This window comes from Equus asinus, chromosome 7 (assembly GCF_041296235.1).
Source record: "Equus asinus isolate D_3611 breed Donkey chromosome 7, EquAss-T2T_v2, whole genome shotgun sequence".
NCBI classification, from domain to species: domain Eukaryota; kingdom Metazoa; phylum Chordata; class Mammalia; order Perissodactyla; family Equidae; genus Equus; species Equus asinus.
In genome coordinates, this window is record NC_091796.1 from 54,380,765 (window position 1) to 54,402,705 (window position 21,941).

General features: G+C 43.7%; 1 long non-coding RNA gene across 9 annotated transcripts in view; it reads right to left on the reverse strand.

Annotated features, from left to right (window-relative positions):
* The window catches only part of LOC123287080 (uncharacterized), a 34,560-nt gene that overhangs the window by 9,652 nt on the left and 2,967 nt on the right, over positions 1 to 21,941 (reverse strand). For 4 of the 9 annotated variants that reach the window (XR_011504525.1, XR_011504526.1, XR_011504523.1 and 1 more), the window contains exons 2-3: positions 21,176 to 21,834; positions 14,622 to 14,746 (exon numbers count right to left, since the gene is read on the reverse strand). This is a non-coding gene — a long non-coding RNA (uncharacterized lncRNA). The other 5 variants (XR_011504530.1, XR_011504529.1, XR_011504528.1 and 2 more) reach the window with 2 other exon arrangements.

The following is a 21,941-nucleotide window of genomic DNA, read 5'->3' on the forward strand; positions in this document are numbered from 1 at the left end:
GCCCTCAGCCTCGCTTGCAGCATTTGGCGGTTTATGGAGCAGCATCGCTGACCTCACCTCTTAGGACAGTATTACCGTTTCAAGAAAACAAATAAAATGTGGTGTTTTTCAAGAGAACAAAAATGCCACACTTTTAGGGGGCTAAATTTTGCCCACTTTTCAACACTATTTTAGAACTCAAGTTACTCATTCCACTTCAAATTAAATTACTTAGGAAAAGGCACTTTAGCATAGTGTATGAAGGGCACAGATTATGGAAACAGAGACCAGCTTCAAATTCTGGTTCTACCACTTGTTAGCTTCTCTCCATCTCAGTTTCCTCATGTGTAGAATGGAGATAACACTCACAAGAAGGATCTATGTTAGGATTCAATGGGAAAATGAAGGTAGCACTAACCACAGTCCCTGTACATAGTAAGTACTCAATAAACATCTCCTACTATGATTCTTATTAGCGCTCAGCAGAATGTCAGGCTATTAGAACTCAATAGACGATAGCTAATAATTTGGTTAGGTGAGACTTCCCAGGGTGAGTGTTCCGATTCCTCACAGGCTCCTCTGTGGCTGCTACTGACAGCCACCAAAGAGAGGCCACTATTTGGAGGAAAGACCGACATTAGGAAGGGCCTGGGGGTGTGGTGGGGCCCAGGTCACAGGGACAAGGTCACCATTTGACATTAAGAGAAGAAGAGGTCGAGTCCTGGGGCTAAAGATTTCTAAAATGTGGGCAAGGACATACTGTGAATTCTCAATTTCTCAAGTGACAAACAATTCAAGCGCTCCCAGTCTCCACAGTGGAGGTTCAGGGGCGAGGTGGCGGGATGGCCAGATCAAGGCCTTGGGCGTGGTGAGATGAAGGTCATGACTTACATTAATAGGTGTAGCCTGGTACCAGAGGGTTCTGAACCTGTGGTGGAGCCGGGCGAGGTGCTGATACCCCTGGTGGCGGCTTCCCGGGGCGGATTCAAGGCCCCCGTTAGCCGGGTATACCGCTATTGCTCCCAGAGGGCGGAGCGGATGGAGCTCTGCATCTCACATTTTCGCTCCTCTTACAATGTCCTCATTCAAAGCTTCCCCGGGCAGACCCAAGGCTAGAGAGGGACCCCGTCCCCTGACAGAAGCTGGGATATTTTACTCCGGGAGTCGGGTCCTCCCCGAGCAGCTCCTGCCCATTCCTCCTGCCCCCTCCAGCGCGCACTCACACACAGACAGAACCACCTGTAAACACCAAAGGACTTTTGGATCCCGGTAGGACCGCTGCTCTTTGGGACGGACTGAATTCATCACACTTAACATCCTAGGTACTGTGACGCAAAGATTTAGTGACTTCCTTTAATTCATCTTGTCACCTCAACTTTTTTTCTTGAAGAATTTCAAACCTACATAAAAGTGGAAAGAATAGTACAATGAACACCATGACGTCCTTCACCTGGACTCCTCGATTCTTTCAGCTGACATTTATTGAGCACCCACTATGTGCTAGGCACTTTGATAGCCTCTGGATAAACAAAAGTGAATGAGTCCTGCTTCCTGAGCTCAAACTGCTCATGGCTTGCTGGGAAAGAACCACCATTAAGCAGAAAACTATAATATGTCCTGATAATGGTGATGGTCCAGGGAAGTGTATTTTGGGCAAAGGGGGCAGCACAGATGAGGGCATGGGAGTTTGACAAGGCCCGGCAGATTTGGGGAAATGAAACTCAATGGTGAAGTGAGTGATTATGACTGAGCAGAGAGAAGCCCAGGGACCAGGGCAAGAGCCATCCACGATGTGTGGCTGGCTCTGGAAGATACTGAAGCCAACTACACTAACAGCTTTAAGCCAAAAATGTTTTCTGAAATTGGTAAAGGGGTCACCTATGCTCCTTTGGGAAAGAAAAGTAAAATGCTTGCCAGGGCTGGTGGCTGTCAGGGATCCTGCTTGAGGAGTGTATTGGCCTCAAAGGCAGTTGAGTTCTTCAGAATTGCTGTGCTGATGTGTCAGCCCTGGTATTGCTAACGCACGTGTTGGGAGCCCCTGGGCTTAGTGAGCTCTTGGGGCCCCTGTCTTCTAGCAACAACTTGCTTCCTATTTCCTGGAATCCATCAGAGATGACCCTAGTAATATAAGTAAGCTAAATTGTTACAACTGAGTTTTGAATGAAAGGGAATGAGCCCTTTTTATTTATTTGAAAAGAAGTGAAGGAAGACACTTGAAATGTAAGGAAGACTTTTAAAAGGATGCTGGACTCATTTCTCCTTCTAAGGAGAACATCATCTTTTAGCTTTTCCGGATGGCTCTGAAGTGATTGATGGTACAGGGTGGCCATGGCTATGGTTTCTCTTCTCTGGGGAAGATTTAACTGCCTTTCTCATACTGCAGTCAAGAAGACTAAGTCTTCCTATGCATGTCCACATTTGCTTTAACTTTTTCATTTATCACTTGAGAAAACAACTCATAAGGACTAAAAGCTATGACCTCTATCACTTTGCCTCAGATATCTAAATTTTATAATCTTATTGTGGAAAGGGCTGGCTTAGCTTGCTTAATTTATTTAAATATACTGCAGCCTTTTTCTTGGTGTCCTTCAGGTAGGATGGCGACGTGCTCTCACTTTAGGAGGGGCTGTGACAGGGAGTGGAGCAAGGGGTGCTGGGAGAATCCCCACTCTTCCCGCTTCTGGGGGTCATAGAGAAACTCAGCTGCATTGCACACGACCTCTTCTCTGTATCTGAAATTTAGGTCCGCCACCCAAGCTTGGGGTCTCACTGTGGCCCTCAAGCTGTAGCACCGGGTCTTGCTGGGCACAGCAGAGTAGATTTACTAGTCAGATGGCAGCTCCATACCCACAGGGAAAGGCTGCTTAGCATTAGAATGTCTGCTTTGAGAGCACAAATCTTCTCTCCTGCACCATGCGTCTCCAGGCAGCAGAGCGGAGCAGCAAGAGATGGAGGCCTTACCTAACTAAAGACAGGCTGGCAGATAAGAACAAAGCATTGTTCTCATTTCCTGACTTGGGCACTGCGGTACCCTGAGAAAATTGAAGTTGCCCTTTATATAAAAAATAAAGAAAAAAAAGCCCCAAACATACTTATTATTGTTTGCATACTTTCATAACTAACGGTATAGTTAGACAGCACTGGATGATTCCTAGCAGGCTTTGTACCAAGAATTAAATAATTGACATTTTTGTGCATGTGGGTTTTTTTTACTTTATTTTATTTTGTCCAGCTTTATTGAGATATAATTGACATATTGTGTAAGTTTAAGCGGTACAACATGATGATTTGATACACATACATATTGCAAAATGATTACCACAATAAAAGTTGGTTAACACCATCACCTCACATACCTACCACGTTTGTTTGCGTGGTGAGAACATTTAAGATCTACTCTCTCAGCAACTTTTAAGTACATAATACAATATTAACTATAGTTACCATGCTGAACATTAGATCCCTGGAGCTTATTCATCTTAATGAGGGCCTGTCCAGTACAAAATACAGACATTTAAAGTATAAATGATACCTTTCTCCAAGTAACTTAGAATCTTACTAACATAAGGCACACCAAAGTTAGAAATGATGTGGTGGGTGCTGAAGGAGGTCAGAAGAAAGTCACAATAGTGATGGCAGGAGCAGTCTGCGAAGGCTTCATGGATAAGGGACAATGAGCTAGCAGGCTTAAAATCAGCAAATATTATAACACAGAAAATGTGTGAAAAGGGGTCTGGAAGATACACACCAAACTGTTTAGTTCTGGGGAGGAGCCTGGGGTTGAGTATGGGGGTTAGTAAAGAGAACAGTTGATTTCACTGTATTCATATATTACTTGTGCAATCAGTGGTGGGCTGGTAAATGTTTAGGAAGCAGCTATTGCTTCTTAAAAATAAAACGTTCCTATTGTAGTGTTGTCGATTTCCACGATGCAAATACTTCCACCATGGCTACTTTCAAGCAACCAATGTAAGATCAACTAGCTCGCAAATTCTTGGAAATTTAATAATTCAAGCCCTTATTACATGCCGGGCTCTGAGTCAAGGGCTTGGGAAAATGGAGAAAATATTATGATACAATCTTTATCTCCCAGGTGACAGAAATATAGTGGGGGAACTCAAGAGGAACTAGAGGAAGGAGAGATTAACTTTGGCAAGGTGTGGGGAAGGAAGAGAGTCACAGAAGGTTCTGTGAATGAGCTTTGAAAGATGGGATAATAGTTATGTAACTAGAGAATGGGGACAGGCCCCAAAGCACGGAACTAATGATACATTCAGGGAATTGCAGGTTGCTTACTTTGCACAAGATTATGGGCACAAAGTGTAGGATGAAGCTAGAAAAGAGGATTGGGGCCATATTGTCAAAGACGATGAATTTCATTGTGTAGTAACGAGAGCTATTGACAGTTTTTGAGAAGCATCAGGTAATAATTCTGATGGCAGTGTGGAGACTAAACTGTAAAAGAGACCATTGCAATGTTTCAAACAGGATCCATATAATGAGGGCTTCAGTTAAGGCAACGCAGTAGAGATGGAAATGAGGCAGATCCAAGAAGCATTTATGGAGGAAGAATTAACAGGGCCATGGGTTGGCTGAAGGGAGTGTGAAAGACTGGTTGCTTGAAGATAATACCTGGAACTTTGAAAAATGATCACTCTGCCTCCTGTGGGAGTGAATGACTTCACCAGAAAAGAAAGGAAGCATTTCCAAGAGACTACAGAGTTTAGGACTTGGGAGCCCAGTTGGTTATTTCCTTTGTATCTTACTACTGACATCTGTAAGTTTGAAAGGGAGAAGGTCTGAGACATGAGTGGCAGGCCTTGAAGATGGTTTTGTTTTAGTAAATTAAGATTTACGGGTCTTGATTTGGGGTAGTTATGCTATGAAAATGAGGGACATTTGGTTTGGGATGGAGGGCATCTCACAAAATTGGGAAATAATAGTTAACCCAGGAGTTTACTGGATAAATAATAACTTACCCATGGAGATTGAAAAGAGAATAAGTAAAGGAAGGGAGGAAAGCCCCCAAATACCTCTGTGAATCCAGTTACTCTGAAGAATAACAGGCATAACATAGAAAGAATAAGGGAGCAGGGGGCGCCTGGTGATTCACAGGAGAAAGCAGCTGGGAAGCAGACCAGAAACAATGCTTAGGGCCTTGGATGCCTGTGGACAAACACACAGGGCAGAGGAACAAGCAAAGTCAATTTGGGATTATAATACCAGGTGTAAACATGATGATCTCATTGAAATCACGTAGATTGGACTCAAGGGTGACACACAGGGATGAAATATAATCTACGCCCCACTGGAGAAAAGCACCTCTGTGAGGTGGGAAGGAGATCGGCGTGTGTTGTGGAGGAGCCCGTTGAAGAGCATAAAGATGATTATTTAGAAAGAGAGGATCAGAACATTATTTATTTATTAAGATTTTATTTTTTCCTTTTTCTCCCCAAAGCCCCCCTGGTACATAGTTGTATATTCTTAGTTGTGGGTCCTTCTAGTTGTGGCATGTGGGATGCTGCCTCAGCGTGGCTAGATGAGAGGTACCATGTCCATGCCCAGGATTTGAACCACCAAAACACTGGGCCGCCTGCAGCAGAGCACAAGAACTTAACCACTCGGCCACGGGGCCAGCCCCCAGGATCAGAACATTAAAACAATTATTACGTACTATTTGGTCAGAGGGTAATAGGGAAAAATATTAATTATCAAATTTGTATAAAACATCCAAATAAAATTCTTTCAAAATTTTTAATGGGAAATCTGACTATTTCATGAATATAAAATTTTTACATTCACTTTTATGCTTGAAATAGCTACACGTATTTCCTCAGCAAGAGTTTTTAAAAAGGATCTCTTCAAATCCTCAATAATCGCCATCAAGAAAAACATTTCTTTGTATAAGTGGTGACAAAAAGATTACAATGTTTTTTGTAACTATTTAAAAATGCACAACAGCTGAGACTATAGAGAATCAAATGGTACTTCCTTTTTTTCATTGACAAACGTAATGTTGAAATTCATGTGATAAGGCAAATAGATTCTTTACAATGGGCAGATACTTGACCATCACTCATGGGGACAGCCCTCCAGCCAGGTTAATAACCCCTGTAGCCAGGGAGTATGAGTCTGTTCAAAGGGGTCTGATAGAACATTCAACAGTGGGAGTCTCTAGAAAGTATCAGACCAGAGGTCTGTGGCTCTATCAGAGGCCGGTGGTCTAACGTCATGGAGAGCCATACTCCATCAGTACCTGCGGATGTGGTGTTAGGGGTCGAATTGTGTCCTCCCTCCTTAAATTCGTATGTGGAAGTCTTAACCCCCAGTACCTAAGAATGTGACCTTATTTGGAAATAAGGTCTTTGCAGGTGTAACCAAATTAAAATGATGGCCTATTGGGTTAGGCTGGGTTCTAATCAATGACTAGTGTCCCTTTAAGAAGATGCAATTTTAGGGGGCGGGCCTGGTGGCATAGCGGTTAAGTTCATGCGTTCTGCTTGAACAGCCCGGGGTTCCCTGCCCGGATCCTGGGTGTGGACCTACTCATTGCTTGTCAAGCCATGCTGTGGCAGCATCCCACGTATAAAGTAGAGGAAGATGGGCATGGATGTTAGCTCAGGGCCAGTCTTCCTCAGCAAAAAGCTGAGGATGGGTGGCAGATGTTAGCTGGGGGCTAATCTTCCTCCAAAAAATACATAAATAAAAAAAAAAGAAGACACAAATTTAGACACAGAGACACACAAAGAGGGAAGACAATGTGAAGAGACATAAAGAGAAGATGGACATCTGCATGCCAAGGAGAGAGCCCCGGAACAGATCCTTCCCACACAGCCCTCAGGAGGAACCAACCCAGCAGATATCTTGATCTTGGACTTCGGGCCTCCAGAACTGCGAGACAGTACATTCCTGTTGCTTGAGCCACCCAGTCTGTGCTTTGTTACAGCAGCCTGAGCAGACCAACACACAGGAAACAGAGTTCAGCTCCCAGAAGAGGAGGGGACACTGGCAAGGACCAGGCACTATGTTAGAGTAACAGACAAGCCGGGGGGGTGAGACTTCAGCCCCAGGGGAGGAATGAAAATGAAAAAGGGGAACTGAGACAATGCCTTGTGAATTTTGGGCAAAGTCAGTGAAGTTACAGCTGTACTCAGGGGTTTTCCCAGGATTCATCCCCCAAACATAAAAGATCTTACACCAAACGCAGGGCAGCGAGAGCCTAGGAAGGCTGGTTGCTTCCATGGGGAGGGGCCCAGTGGCTGGCTCAGCGTGGCACGTGTGTGGAAGTCCCCACTATCTATGGCTGAAGGAGTGTAGGCAAGGCCATTGTGTGAAAGAAGCTTTAGAATTTATCACACAGGAGGATAAATTTTGGCTCACAATTAGAACTTTCACTGTTTCTTTATAACAACATTTGAAATCTAAAATATTATAGGAAAAAGGAAAAGAAAAAAAATCTCCCTACAATCCCACCATCTTAACTACATTCACCGTGCATTTGCTTTGTCTTTCTTCATGTATGTATATGTTAAGTAGTGGGATTTAGAAAGTGTGCATATAATTTGCATCCTTATTTTTAAAGGAATAAAATTATAGTACAAGCATGTCCCCATTTTGCTACACGATTTCTCACAAGGATAACATTCAAGGGTTGCGGAAATCCATGGAGTGCATGAAGCATGATGATTGATTGATTCCCCTGTTGTTGGATGTTAAGGTTGTGGCTGGTTTCTTTCTTATCAATATTCTCTTTAAGGTTCTTTCCAGCACTGAGATTCTATGATTCTGTTTGGCAAAGGGAAACGAAAACCACTTCTCAAATTATCTTCTCCATCTCTAATTCTTCTTAAGAGGGGCACCTTTTAAGTCAGATTTCTGTTTATTTCCTCTGAGTATCACTTTCACAAAAATGGCTTTAAGATATTTCTACCTAGTTACCTATCTTGGACAGTTTTTTTTTCAGATGTACCAAAAAAAAAGAAAAAACGCAAAATTAGTACCAAAAAATTCCCATATACCTTTCACCCAGATTCCCCCAAATTTAACATTTTACCTAACTACATCACAATGATCAAAATCGGAAAATTACCTTTGATACAATACTCTCATCAAATCTACAGACCTGATTGGGGTTTCACCAATTGTTCCACTGTGTCCTTTTCCTGGTCCCAGATCCACAGAGGGATCACAGGTTGCATTAGCTGTCTATGTCTCCTCAGTTTCCTCTAATCTAGAACACTTTCTCCATCTTTCTTTGTCTTTCACAATCTTGATATTTTTGAAAACTACTGGCCAATTATTTTATAGAATGACCGCCAATTTGGGTTGTCTTTTATTTCCTCATGAATTTTTCGTAACCCCATCGTGACGTTGGGTCCTTCTCAGAGCGTCTATATGGGGAGGCACATGATGTCAATCTGTCCCATTGCAAGGAATGTCAACTTTAATCACCTGGTCAAGGAGGCATCTGTCAGGTTTCTCCACTGTAAAGTCACTATTTTTTCCTTAGTAAGTATTGTAGAAACCTACTTTGAGACTACGTAAAATCTCATTTCTCATCATACTTTCAGTGACTAATTTTAGCGTTCGTTGATGATTCTTCCCTGAACCAATTATTACTGTGGTGTTTTCCAGATGGTAATTTTCTATTTTCATTATGCTTTCTATGGTTATTAGTTATAATTTACCTTGGACAGGCTTTACAGATTTCCTTAACCTTACAGCCCTAGATCATACTTCCATTAAAGCAAAAGAAGAGAATATTTATCCACCACTCATTCTGTGTTGTTCCTGTTATCAGAACACATGGAGACCGACACAGGTGGAGCTGCCTAGACAGAGGAAGGGAGACGGCTGAGCATCTTTGCTTATCTGTATTGACTCCTAATTTTCTGAGTCTTCCTCAGTTAATTATGCCTCATTCTGCCAAGGAATCAGAGGCACCTTTTAATATATTATTTATCCTTAAGTCATGTCTGTAAAGTAATAAAGAAGCAGCAACTGCCACTTCCATTCTACAGATGAGAAAAATGAAATTGAGCGATACAGATACACTGTGCCAGATCAGATAGTGGCACAAATGGGACTCGTTTCCAGTGCCTGAAGCTTCTCACTTACTATCTGGGACTGCTCTAAAAATTATACGACTTCTATTCGTGTATGGATAACATGATATGTCTTCAAGAAAAGACGTTGCTTTTGAACGAAATGTTATCAATAGGACAATCTTTCTTTTGGCTAATTATTATGTACATTTTCATCCATTATAATCCAATGTATTACTTGCAGACAACAACAATAATAGTTATTTAAATAGAAACTTCTTGCGACATAAATTAAAAAAATTATTTTTATCTCAAGGTGAATTCCTGATGACGAGTTTAAATTCTAAACGCAGACTCTTCCATTTATCCAGAATAGTTAAGAGGTGCTGCTTGACTGACATTACTATATGTATCTGGATCACCGCCCTTCAAAGAATCCAAATGCAAAGACAAAGAAACAGTATTTGCTTCTTTAAAATTGGACAGTACCTCACATTAGAATGAATATTAACTCTCATTGCGTAATCCTATTAAAAAGGAGGTAGAAGATGAGCTGATTTTTTAAAAAATTCATCTTCTATCTTATTTTGTCATTTGTCTGTTTCTCCTAAAAATAGCACGTAAAAGAAAGAAATTTTCGATTAAGTGGACTTTCTGGTGATTGGTATCTTGGATTTTAAAAAGTTACTAATATGTCTGTTGTTAAACTGGCCTCTTTTCCTTAGGGCACCAGTAATTTGAGTCAAACAATGGGGACAGCAAGCAGCCCCATTTGTTCACACAATTAAGACTCACTGTGAACTCCGAGGGCCTCGGCCCAGGCGACCCTCCGGGCTGGTGTTGCTTTGTTTTATTTTTAAGTCATTTGTGTCTCCACTGTTGGTCCCTGTGCCTGGCACAAAGTAAGCAGTGGATAAATATTTGCTGACGGATCCCCTGGCCCACTGACAGCCAGACTTCACACCCAGGGCGAGGGTCCAGCCTGCGCCTTCCTGAATTCCTGGAACTTTTTTTTATTTCAAAAAACAGTAGACGCTCACTATAGAAAATTGTAAAATAGAGAAATGCACACACACACAAAAGAGAAAATAAAATTCTCCCTATCTTACAAGCCCTAGACAAAATTATGCCATAAACATGAGCATTTTCTCATTTATTAAATATTCTTCAAAAACATGTTTTTAATGGCAATAGAATGACCCATTGTGTGGATGTGCTGTATTTAACCATTTCCTTATTGTGGGGCATATAAATTCTTTACAACATGCCACCTTTGGAGATAATGTGGGAATGTTACACAGTAAACTCTGACTATTAAAGCCGATTAACAAGTTACTTTCCAAAACGATTATATCCATTTAAGTCCACTTGCTAGTGCCCCATATATTTTAAGTGCTGGCAGTTGAGAAATGAGGGTTTTGAAACAACTCGTCTCCCCTGAAACAGCCTCCAGTGTGATGGGAGTGAACTAACCTTTTCCTCCATACTTAACACTGGGCCCCGAGAAGGGTCGGGTAAACCACAGGGGAATGGATAATTCCGAAAACATGCCTGGAAACGTCAACCCAAATTGGGGAGAGAGCATTCGTCCTTCAAAAAAAGCTTGTAAGACAAAGAGAAGGAGCAATGATACCCTAAACTGAGCGATAAGCAACACAAAACAACTAATATAATTAGGCTGATTGCTGTCACTTTATTCATGGCCCAACATTAAAACCTATTTTGTCTTTATAAAAGATAAAATCATGCTAGTTAAGAGGAGAAAATATTTGGGAGAGGAATCAGCCAAAAGGATAGAGTACTTTAAAAAAAAATTAACATTCACTTCTACTCAGGAATATATTTGCCTCACTCTGAAACAAAAACTTCATTTTTACAAATAATACATAAGGAAAATCAAGCTTAAAAAAGTTATTTGCCATTATCACAAAGAAAATCCCATTCTAGTGCTTGTCTTTTCCTGCCACTGTGTATCCCCCTCAGCGAGTGCGGGCCAGGTGTCAGACTGGAAGCCTGCTCGGCACCCACAGCAGACATCCTTCAAATCCTGCAGACAGCACGTGCAGCGATTTATTACGTCAGCATTTCACATGACCGTGAGCCACTACGAACACCTAAAGTGTTATTATTATCGCAATACTATACCTAAACTATTTAAAATTTAACCCTTAATAGGACTGTTATTTCCAGGCTTCCAGTCAAGCAAAGCCTGCATTACTTGGAACTCTGTGGAAAGCTCTAGAGATAGAGGCCTGGGCTATGAGCCAGTCTTTCAGTGGGAAACCACCATTTTAGAAAACGGGATTTTCGGAGTACCGTGGGAGTGAGATTGAAATCAATCTTTATGTGGGACAATTTTGCTGAGAAGCCTGAGTAACTGACCCTTTCTTTATTTTATTTTTGTGTTTTCATTGATTGTCATGAATCCAATTCCAGCTTATTTTCCAATCACGAGTCTATTTATTACATTTTCCAGCTTGATGGCTCATGAATGAACACTGGAATCACTATTAGTCAAAAAGAGGATACTCTGAAGAGAGTTGGGTAAATGTACTTTTATTAATGTGAGGGTAATTGTGAAAGCAGTGTTAATGCCACTTTCTTTGTACATTTGTTTAGATAACCTCACGGTTAACCTTGCAGTTCTCAATGCGTGAGTGACTAAAGGCAGATCATCAAAAGTGGATTCAAAGCCACCATAGTTTCATCCCAAAGCATGCTGGGAAATCAGTGGGTACCAAAGCGATTTTGTCAGGGGACAAAGAATGAGTCATATTTCTAGGGCCTTTAAGTTTCCCTTCGACAAGGAAGTGGGATAGAAAGGAAACAGAAGACATGTAGGCACTTCTAAATGATGCAAGAAAAGGTATATTTTTCTTTTGATATTTTCCTTTCTAGTAGTGGTTGCAGATCCAAAAGTTCTAAGCTGGAGTGAAGGTCTCAGTAGTTAGGACTTGAGACACAGAGTGGGAATACATGGTCTGGGGCTTCTAGAGGATGGAGGTAGCGTGTGCTCTAGGATGGAGTGAACAGAAGTAGAACATTTCCACTTCCTCCTTCTGATCTACACTTGTGTGCCTGCCCCTGCTAATCCAGCTTCCTTAGCTCCACCATGCCACATAATACCTTCCCTCAGGGGCTGGGGCTGGGGTCAACAGGGAAAGATGGTTTAGTGGATATTGTTGGTTTCTATCCATTTTCTCCCCTTCACACATCTCAGTGGACCCACATTTTCCTTTTAGTTTACATCATCACCCATACTTTGAGGGGAGATGATCTCACCCCTAATGCTTGGTTGGCTTAACTGACTCAGCCCATTCCACTCTCAAGCTAAGGCTATTGGTTCAGGGGTGGGCATATGACTTATGGGATCCAATCAAGGTGATCCTCAGGATTCCTGATTGGAATCCTGTGGCCACGGTTTTCTCTCTCTTCTTCTGGATGCCATTACAGGATGTACAAGAACCACCACAGTCCTTTTGCCACCTGAGAGAAGTGACCTAAAGATGAAATCAACAAATGGGTAAAGCACGTAGAAGGGAGTGGCAGAGAAACGGAGCCGGAGATCCTGGGTTAACCCAACTCTGCAGCTCGCCCCACTCTAACTTCCATTTACACAAACACATGAACGTCCTCATTGTTCAATCTACTTAGAGAAGAGTTTTGGTGTCTTGGAACCAAAAATATTCTAACCTTTACAGAGAGTTGGAGGTGTTTTGTATCTAGGCATCAGATGGCCCATTTCTAGGGGCTGTGTCTTCCTTCTGACGTGATGTTATGTCAACTGCTCATATTAACCAGGAATGTAGGTTAATGGTGTACACTTGCAGTGAAGACAGAAAACAATAGTGTCCAAGCATACAGTACTGTGTAATAAGGTGGCGGGGGGGCGAGGTTTTTTGGGCTCTAACCATCATTTATCACATTATTTCTATGAGAAAATGCTCCAAGTTCCAAATAAGCAACTTACAAATCAACTTTTGGGGACCCTCTGGGTCTCAGGTTTCTCATGAGGATGTAATATTAGATGAAGTTTAAGGCAGCTTCTGGCTTTAACATTCTGTGATTCTTTGTTACTGGCTCATTTTAAGTAAGTACAATGCACTAGGGCAGCATTCTCGAATAACACAGCATTTAAAGATTGTTCATTTCCCATTCAGCAAGCTGTATCTTGTTTGTTTTCACAGCAGTTGAGAATTTGCCATCATGATTTTAACCATTTTTGAAATTCTAGCATAGTGCTCACATCGCGCCCCTAAATATTTATACACAGAATACCTTATCTCCTACAGCTAACTCATTTTCTGATTTGTCAGTTTTATGGAAACCTGAGAGATCCAAACAGGCTCACATTTCTAAGCAAAAGCAAATAGTAATTTTCTCCTTCTCCACCCATGGGTTAGTCAAAGTAGGGACTTTTTCTAAGAGTAGAGATATTTGCCATCTTTAGATGGTTTCAACATGAAAATGCAATGGTTCATAATACTTTTCATTCAACTTTTAAGTTGCAGATTGAAAAACAAGTGATCAAGCAAGTGCAGAGAGTGCCTTGAAATGAAAAGTTCCATGCTTGGCACCAAGATTAGGTGAACCCCCCTTACCTATAGGTGTGGTAGGTGGTGGCCTACCTGGCAGGAATGAAATATTACTAAGACTCTCCCCTCCACCCCCCAAATCTCTCCCACAGGTCTGCCAAGGAGTCCGAAATTCCACCTCTCACTCCTTTAAGAAACCGTACTACACAAAGCCTCCACTGAAACACAGTATGTCACCCTGACGAGCTGGTTACTAGCCCATTAACTCCCGGAACACACTGGCTCAGAGCAGCCTGGTGGCCACCTGTCTGCGGGTCAGTTGCCCGGAGAGGGAAGAAGGGAAGGATTGTGTGTGGAACAGACTGATGAGAGTCCCTGTTGGTTACACAGCACCGGCTATAGGAGCAAGGGACCAAAGGCCTTTTCACCTATTTCATAGCATTGCCTTGGGCTTTCCCTCCATATCTTGATTCAAAAGAAGTCAATAGATCTCATTCTCCTTCATGAGTCTCACAGTGGTGCAGATTGGAATAAATCTTCCTCCCACATCATTCCTATTCACCGCCCTGTTGTTCCTCATTATATGGTCACCTACAAGGAAGTTGAACCAGAACCCCTCTGCTATGGCCTGGAAGTTGTTCTGTAGGCAAGAGAACAGCTGTTCGGATGCGGCTTCTCTCCCTGAATGACTGACTTAGGGTTATGTCCAGAAATAATGCGCTTCAGTGAGCCCCGGGTTTGGTACGTGGAGGGAGGAAGTGAGAGACAATTCTTTTGCTTCTTTCTTCAGCCCACAGTCTGTATCAGTGTGAGAGATGAAGCAGATAAGAGAAAGTATGACACTGACCTTTGTTCTTAACGTTACAGAATAGGAGAAGGACAGTTGAACCGACGTGCAGCTGGGTCTGTGCTGTGAATCTCTTTGGGGTGCATCTATTTAGGTAGGATATTTACAGTGACAATTCCGTAGGGCAGAAACTTTATCCACGGTATTCTTGTAAGATCTCCACCTTTGTAGTGTTGTGTGCAAGTGTTTGAACTGAATTTCCTTAGCATGTCTTACCCTGTTTCCTATGTATTTGGGGGCTTCCAGGGAGGGAGGACCCTCGGTGTGGACAGTGGCTGGTTTTCTTCAAATAGGGCATCAATTCTCACACATCCCCCGCAATGAAAAGAAATCTGGATTACCTGGAACAACACAGTGGAAAACATAAACGATAGTATTCTTAAACTGAGTTCAGTAAAAATGAAAGGAACTTGACATTGTATTTGAATGAGCCCTTCAGAGGTGACCCTTGTTTTCTTGTACTCTTTTCCCTTTTTTGGTGTGACCTTATCCTATTTTCAGTAGGTGCAAGTCATAAATCTGTTCCTCTGTTAAACATAAGGGCAAAGGACAATTGCTCTCCATTCTAAAATCTGTTCCTTGGGGCTGGCCCCATGGCCGAGTGGTTAAGGTCATGTGCTCTGCTTTGTGGCCCAGGGTTTCCCCGGTTCGGATCCTGGGCGTGGACCTAGCACCCATCATCAAGCCGTGCTGAGGCGGCGTCCCACGTGTCACAACTAGAAGGACCCACAACTAAAATATACAACTGTACTGGGGGCTTTGGGGAGAAGAAGGAAAAATAAAATGTGTTCCTTGATATTAAAATGCTGGAAACAGAAGAGGAGTGTACCTCCAACACGGAAAATGGAAGTCACCCCTCTGCTTTGTGTTCATGGTGCTGGAGATGCCGTTGATGGTTAATTAATTCTTGCTGATTTGTACTATTAGCTGTTAATTCTTCTTTTAAAGTGCTCTTTCTAATGGACTTAATAAATTATTGGCTAATACAGAATTCTGAATACAGACAATATAGTAATCTTAAGTGGCTGAATTAGGAGGAAAAATGTGAAGAGTATTCTGAGGTTGGAGGTGGCAGAATGTAGTGAAATATAAAGTCCATAAAAACTGAGACAACGTGTGGGAAGCCAAGGCACAATGCCCGGCTGCAACAGTAGTCACAACAGCTCCTCTGGGAGTCAGTTGTACAGCGCCTGGGATCAGCCAACTGCTACAGGCTGTGGTCAGCATTTGTTTGTACTAGGGTTATTGGACCAAAAATAACTTATAAAGACATCATTTGATAATCAGTTCTATTCAATGTAGAATTCCCCCAAAAGTTGACGTTCAAACCTTCTTGTTGAGGATTCTATTTAGGAGGATATAGAAGAAAAAGACCTGAATTTTCAAAAGTCATCTATAGAGAACATTGTCTTTGGTGTAGAATGGTACGATATTGATGATGTTGGAATTCATGCTTCGGGCTTGGAATATTGTATCTTAAAGCATTCAATCTTATCACACTCCACAGTTTATTCAACAACATGAGTGCCATGTGCTAGACACTGGCTGTGTCAATGGGGATACAAAGATGAACGAGACATGATCCGTGCCCCTCAAGGCTCACAGACTAAGGAGCACAGGGATGCAAGAAAGACGAGGCCCCTGTGATCCACCCCCTGTCACAATGACCACAGTGCTGCCTGAGCATAGAGGGGGCAGCCATGATGGGAGTGTGGTGGGGTGGGTGGAGAAAGAAGAGGCCCACTGTGTGATGGAGAAACATTCACAGATCAAATTATTGGCACATTTGTCATTGTGAAGAGAGCACACAAGAAGGTGCCAAATACAGAAAGGGTGAGTTTATGATCTTAAATAATCCCCAATAAGATATGTCTGGCATTCTCAAAGGCTTTTTCCATATCTGTTCTTTATGCCTTTGATCATCTTCCTACCCAACTTTTCTGAGCCCCTGTTACCTCCTCCCTTCCTCTTCATCTCCCTTCCCCTTAAGAGGTGGCCTGAAATAGAAGTTTGTGTTTTTACTTATTTATCAAACAGTGCCAAGAGCCTGCATGTTGAACCAGGCACTCTTCTAAGCATTTTATAAATATGAACTCATTTAGTCTACATAACAATTCTTTGAGGTGGCTACTGTTATTACCACCCATTTTTACAGATGGGGAAAATGAGAAGTAGAGATACTAATTTTATTTTTGAAGATTGGCCCTGAGCTAACATCTGTTGCCAATCTTCCTCTTTTTTTTTTCTCCCCAAAGTCCCAGCACATAGTTGTATGTCCCAGTTGTGAGCCACTGTAGTTCCTCTATGTGGGACGCTGCCATGGCACGGCCTCATGAGCCGTGTGTAGGTCCACACCCGGGATCCGAACCAGCGAACACTGGGCTGCCAAGTGGAGCATGCAAACTGAACCACTCGGCCAAGGGGCCGGCCCCAGAAGTAGAGATATTAAGGAACTTGCATAAGGGCACACAGCCAGAGAGTGAGCGAGCTGCAGAGTTGGGATTTGAATCAAGACTTCTATCCTCTCAACCTCCAAAGCCAGGGCTTAACTAACCTAGCCACAGTGCTGAGACGCAGACAGATTCCACCGCTGGCCCATGAGCTCATCCAGTGGGCAGGCTCCTTGCTATTCACCAAGCCTGTTTCACTTCTGCCCAGAGCATGCTGAGCTCTCTAAGAAAGATGCCTTTGAAATGCAAAGGTTGACAGCTTTATTTGTGGATCCACACTGTGGTTTTTGGCTAGAGTCTGCTGGGCAATGGCTATGTGGTAGTCAGTCTTTAAAAATGGTGAAATATCCACACTGTTTTGGTTGGATAATTGCATGCCTTTAATTTGTGGTATTATAAACAGCAGTAATCTGGCTCAGGAGTAGCCAGAAAAAGTTATTTGATATCCATTAAGTCAAGTTTCTATTTTTACTCACCTCTGTAGAGGTGTATTATTATGGTCAGGAAAAAGCAACATCGTAATATATTCTACTGGGTGTCTCCTGACAGGATAGGTTAAAAAAAAATGCCTTTCAAAGAAGGTAGGCAATAACTTTGCTTCGTTCCCGGTGGTGAATACAATTTTTCCCTTAGATATTATGACAATTTAGCCTTCTTTAGAATATGAATTTTAAATGGAAAAAAAATCACACTGTTTTTAGTTCATGGACTTGGAACAATGATTTAAAGAAAAAAAAAAAGACCTACTTAAACCGCTGCTACCTAAAATGTTTACCTTACTCAGGAAATTCTGACAGTGCCAGATAAATGAAAACATTAAATCATGTAAAATAATTACCTATTTAGTAACTATGAAGTCCCCGTATAGCAACCATATTGGAAATAAGGGCATTCGTCGTCAGTAATTGCTTTTTGTCAGTGTTCTGTGATTTAGTTGGCTTATTATATATTTACAGGCAAGGAATAGTTTATTCAGACAGCATCTTCCTTCAGAAGACATTTCAGTGGCTTGAAAGTTGAGCCTAAGTTAACCGTTTAGTCTCTAGAGATGAATCATTCCTGTCGTTTAGCATATTGGTATAGTATTTAGATTAACTCGCAGGTACGTACTTAACCCGACAGAATCCAATGAGCCAGCTCACACACACGCTAGAGGTCTTCCTGGAGCCCTGACAGAGCTCCATGAGGGGAGGAGGACCCAAGTCATTAGTTGGTGATTAATGCATGTAGAAAGTAATATTTCTACCATTTTATGGATGGAGCAACTGAGGCACTGAGAGGTTATGTGGCTTGTCCTGGACCACAAGGCTATTTAACAGATCCAGGAAAATCAGGCACTCACGCAAGCTGACCATGATTTTGCATCCAGTACTCACCAATTCTAAATTTTGCAAATTACAGTTCCTGTACCTGCCTGCAGGGAGGTTACAACTGGATGGTAGAACTAAAATGAGAGGATGCTTTCTAGGAGGAAGCTCCTAAGGTTCGCTTTGGCTAACACAGCTGACATGGGGGCTAACATTCCCCATGGACTCAACCCTCTTGGACCCCCCCCCCCCCAGGCTCTCTGCTGATTCCCCAGGGCTTCTGTCCATGCAGATTCAATCAGCCTCGGGACCGCGTGCCAGGCTGGGGGGCAGGTGGACTGTAAATTTGGGAAAGCGGCAAGTATTCAGGGTCTTGAACTTTATCAGGTCTGAATGTGTGATTGTGAAAGTAAAGAGCAGAGAAATGACAGCACTCAGTAAATCAAACGTGGAGAAGATCAAGATTGTCCGAGATGAGAGAAACAGGCTCTGGGCACAAACCCGGCTGCAAACCTGCAGCGAGAAGCTTTCAAGGTCCCTCCAGACTCTGCCTTTGAAAAACAAATCTCTTTCCCTGTCATTTTATCCAGAGAACAGTACTCTTTGTTATGTCCCACTGACTTCTTTTTTGAAGTTTTTATGATTGAAGTTTAGATCTTGTTTTAGAAGATGGGGTGCTATAAGAAAAAAAAAAAAGGAAATCAGTTGAAAAATGTCTGAACTGGCCTAGATTTTCCTCTATCAATAGTGTGTTCCATTCTCAATAAAACCGGGAACAAAACAGTGTGTTCCATAGCTTCTCGGAGATCTTTACTTTTTTATTCCCTAACAAAATGTGATTAAAGTAAAATAAGTCTTCTGTATATAGAGTGGAACCAAACTGAACGATAAAAAGCACCAGAAAAGTACTTAGATGACCAGATCAATTTAACTAGTTCTTTTTTCCCCTTTATGTCAAATGCCAGTCCTCAAGGTTGCCCTCCTTCGTGGCCCCATCTGTTAATTCGCTCCTATCTACCGCCAGAAGGAAGCTCCCAGAGAGGGGTGCTGCTGAGGGCTGGGACTCTCCTGGAGCAGAGGATAAGCTCCAGATTACTATCTTGGTCCTGTAGAAGATGTTGGTCTGCTGTCGGCATTTGCAAGGGGAATAACAAGGAATGTTTCCTCTTCAAAGGAACCAAAAGCAAGTAAAGGACCTTTCTGTCTCGACTCCTCCCTCCCCCCCTTTCCTACCATAATGCAATAAATAAAGTCCTTAGGGCTGGTACGTAGAAAAAGCATGGGGCCTCTGGTGAATGCAGTCTTACTAAAGTTGAATGGGTGCTCAAAGAAGTTCTTCCCTGGGAATTAATTTAGCTCCAGGGGACAGTTGAGTCACACGAGAAATTACAATTTGGTGTGGTATATGTGAATCTACTACAATATAGATATTGATAATAACAGTTCACACTTAAATAGTGCTTACTACGTGCCAGGTACTATTAGTACTTTACTTACAAAGTGCTTTACTTACTTTTTAATCTTCTCAATAACCCTATAAGGAAGGTACTTTTTTTCATCCCCATTTTACAGAGGAGGAAACAGGCACAGAGAGGTTAGGCAACTTGTCCTGGTCACACAGCTCGTAAGTGGCGGGGTCAGGATTTAAACCCAGGCAGGCTGGCCCAGAGTCTGGGCTCCTGGAAATCCCCGCAGTGTGTGAGCTAGAGCGACTCCCTTCTTTTCAAACTTACTGTGAAGCCTAGGGGCAATCTGAGCCTGGGTGCTTTACTAAGAGAAGGAAAAAGGCTCAGGCACCTCTCTCCATCTTGGAGGTTGTCTGTGATACTTTGCCTAACCGGCTTTACAGAAGTGCCAGCCTTCTAGACTGTAAACACTTCAAAACTAGGGGCTAACTCTCCAGTTCTTCTTTGTGCCGTGCATGCGCAGTGCTGTTGGGCAAGTGCAGGAGCCTGGAGGGCTGCACGTGGGTAGACAACCCTTTGGTCCTAATTCTCTGCATATTTGCAACATAGCTGAATGGAGAAGTCATATTTCTGGGTGGCAAATGCAGTAATTTTTTATTTCTTGGACACTTTTTTGTTTAACTGACTCAGGAAGGAGTGTTACTTGCTTAGCCAATCTCCAAGGTTATCACCTCCTCTTTCTGCTGCCCCTTAGCACTCCACCCCCTGCAAAACAAAACCAAACTAAACCAGCCAGAAAGGACTCTGAGCTGACAGCTCTGGGGCAGTGGCATCTGGACCCTGACCCTAGAATTGGCATTGCCTGCACACCTAGTGACACCAGCAAAATCCAGGGAAAGCACAGGTCCTGCCTGTCTAGGAGGTTGGAACTTTCTGCCTCTCTTTCACCTGCTTGGGAGCAGAATTGATCCCCTTCCCTCTGACCCATCCCAGAGGCTGGGTGAAGAGGAAGCATGAGATAAGGTGGATGGGTTTCGGAGTTCACCTTATTTGGAGGGGGAGATGAGAAAAGAGAGGCGTCTTTAACTGCCAGAGCCCAGCATGAGGCGGCTGACAGAAGCTGAAGATGCTAGATTGACTTCTGGAATCCAGAGCCCTGTCTCCAACTTCACCAAAGTACAGATGGGGCGGGCAGAAGAGGTGGGAAGAAGCGCCGCCGCCGAAGGGAAGCCAAGGGGGCTTCACCTACCGCCCGCAGCTGCCTCTCCTGCCGTATTCAAAGTGGTGGAGAAGGCTTCCTCAGACCTGAGGTTGGGGCAGTGCTCTACCTACTTCACGGGAGGACGACCCACTCCGTAGGGGAAACTCCAAAACACGGCATCTTACTGCCCAAGCCCACTTTCCAGTTCTGGATCAGGAAACTGGATACTCCCTGCCTCACCTTTGGGGAAAGGGAAGGGATCACGCCCGGGGCAGGGCCTCGGCCCAGCCGGCAGCCCCGGGCTCTATGTAGTCATGCCAGTAGTAATTAATAATGATAATAAATACCACACTTCATAACCAGGCCCAACCTGAGGATGACTGAATGATTGGACTCTGCCTCCCACCTGCACGCCGTTAGCCTGCGAGTCCACACCCTCCGCATTGGCCTCAGTTCCAGCGGCCGCGTTCGAACTGGGGTTCCCAGGAAGGGCCGCTCCCGCTGACCAGGACGTGGAGCAGCACGGCCCCTCGGCAAGACGGCGGGGAGCGGGGGCGGGGCGGGAGCGGTGGGTCGGCTTTGTCGTACTAGTCGTCGCAGAAAATAATCCAAATGGGATGGTGATTTAGGCCCCACTGTTTCGTTTTTCTGCGCAGTGCAGGGGGGCTGCATCGGGCGCCCAGCTCCGGCCTGGAGCTGCCCGGCTCCCGCACCCCGGGCCTGGCGCTCCCAGGCCGGGCAGCCTGGCGACTGCCACTTCCCCGGTGCCGCGGCCCCAGGTCCCGCCGGGCCCTCCGAGGTGGGGGCCGCGGAAGTGGCCGTCTCGGGGGTCAGGGCGCAGCCAGGCCGCGGGGAGGCGGCCGGCGCCGGGGAGGAATGTCTTTATCGGGATTCCGCAGCCACAAGTTTCTCCTTCGCTTCTTTAAGCGACCACGGAAAGACACCTTTCGATCTTTTGTCAGACATCTTGGCCTTTAACAGCTAAATTTATTTGGTTTAAAGCGGCCTTGGGAGAAGCAGGGAGGGAAGATCTTTCGTCGGTCATTGGGTGGCCCAGATAACGAGCTTTAAAGGAGAGAGGGGAGAAGAAAGTAGAAAGGTTAATGGACGCGGGGAGGGCCAGGAGGCGCCCAGCGCGCGGCTTGCACAGCGACCCTCCCCCGGCCGCCGCC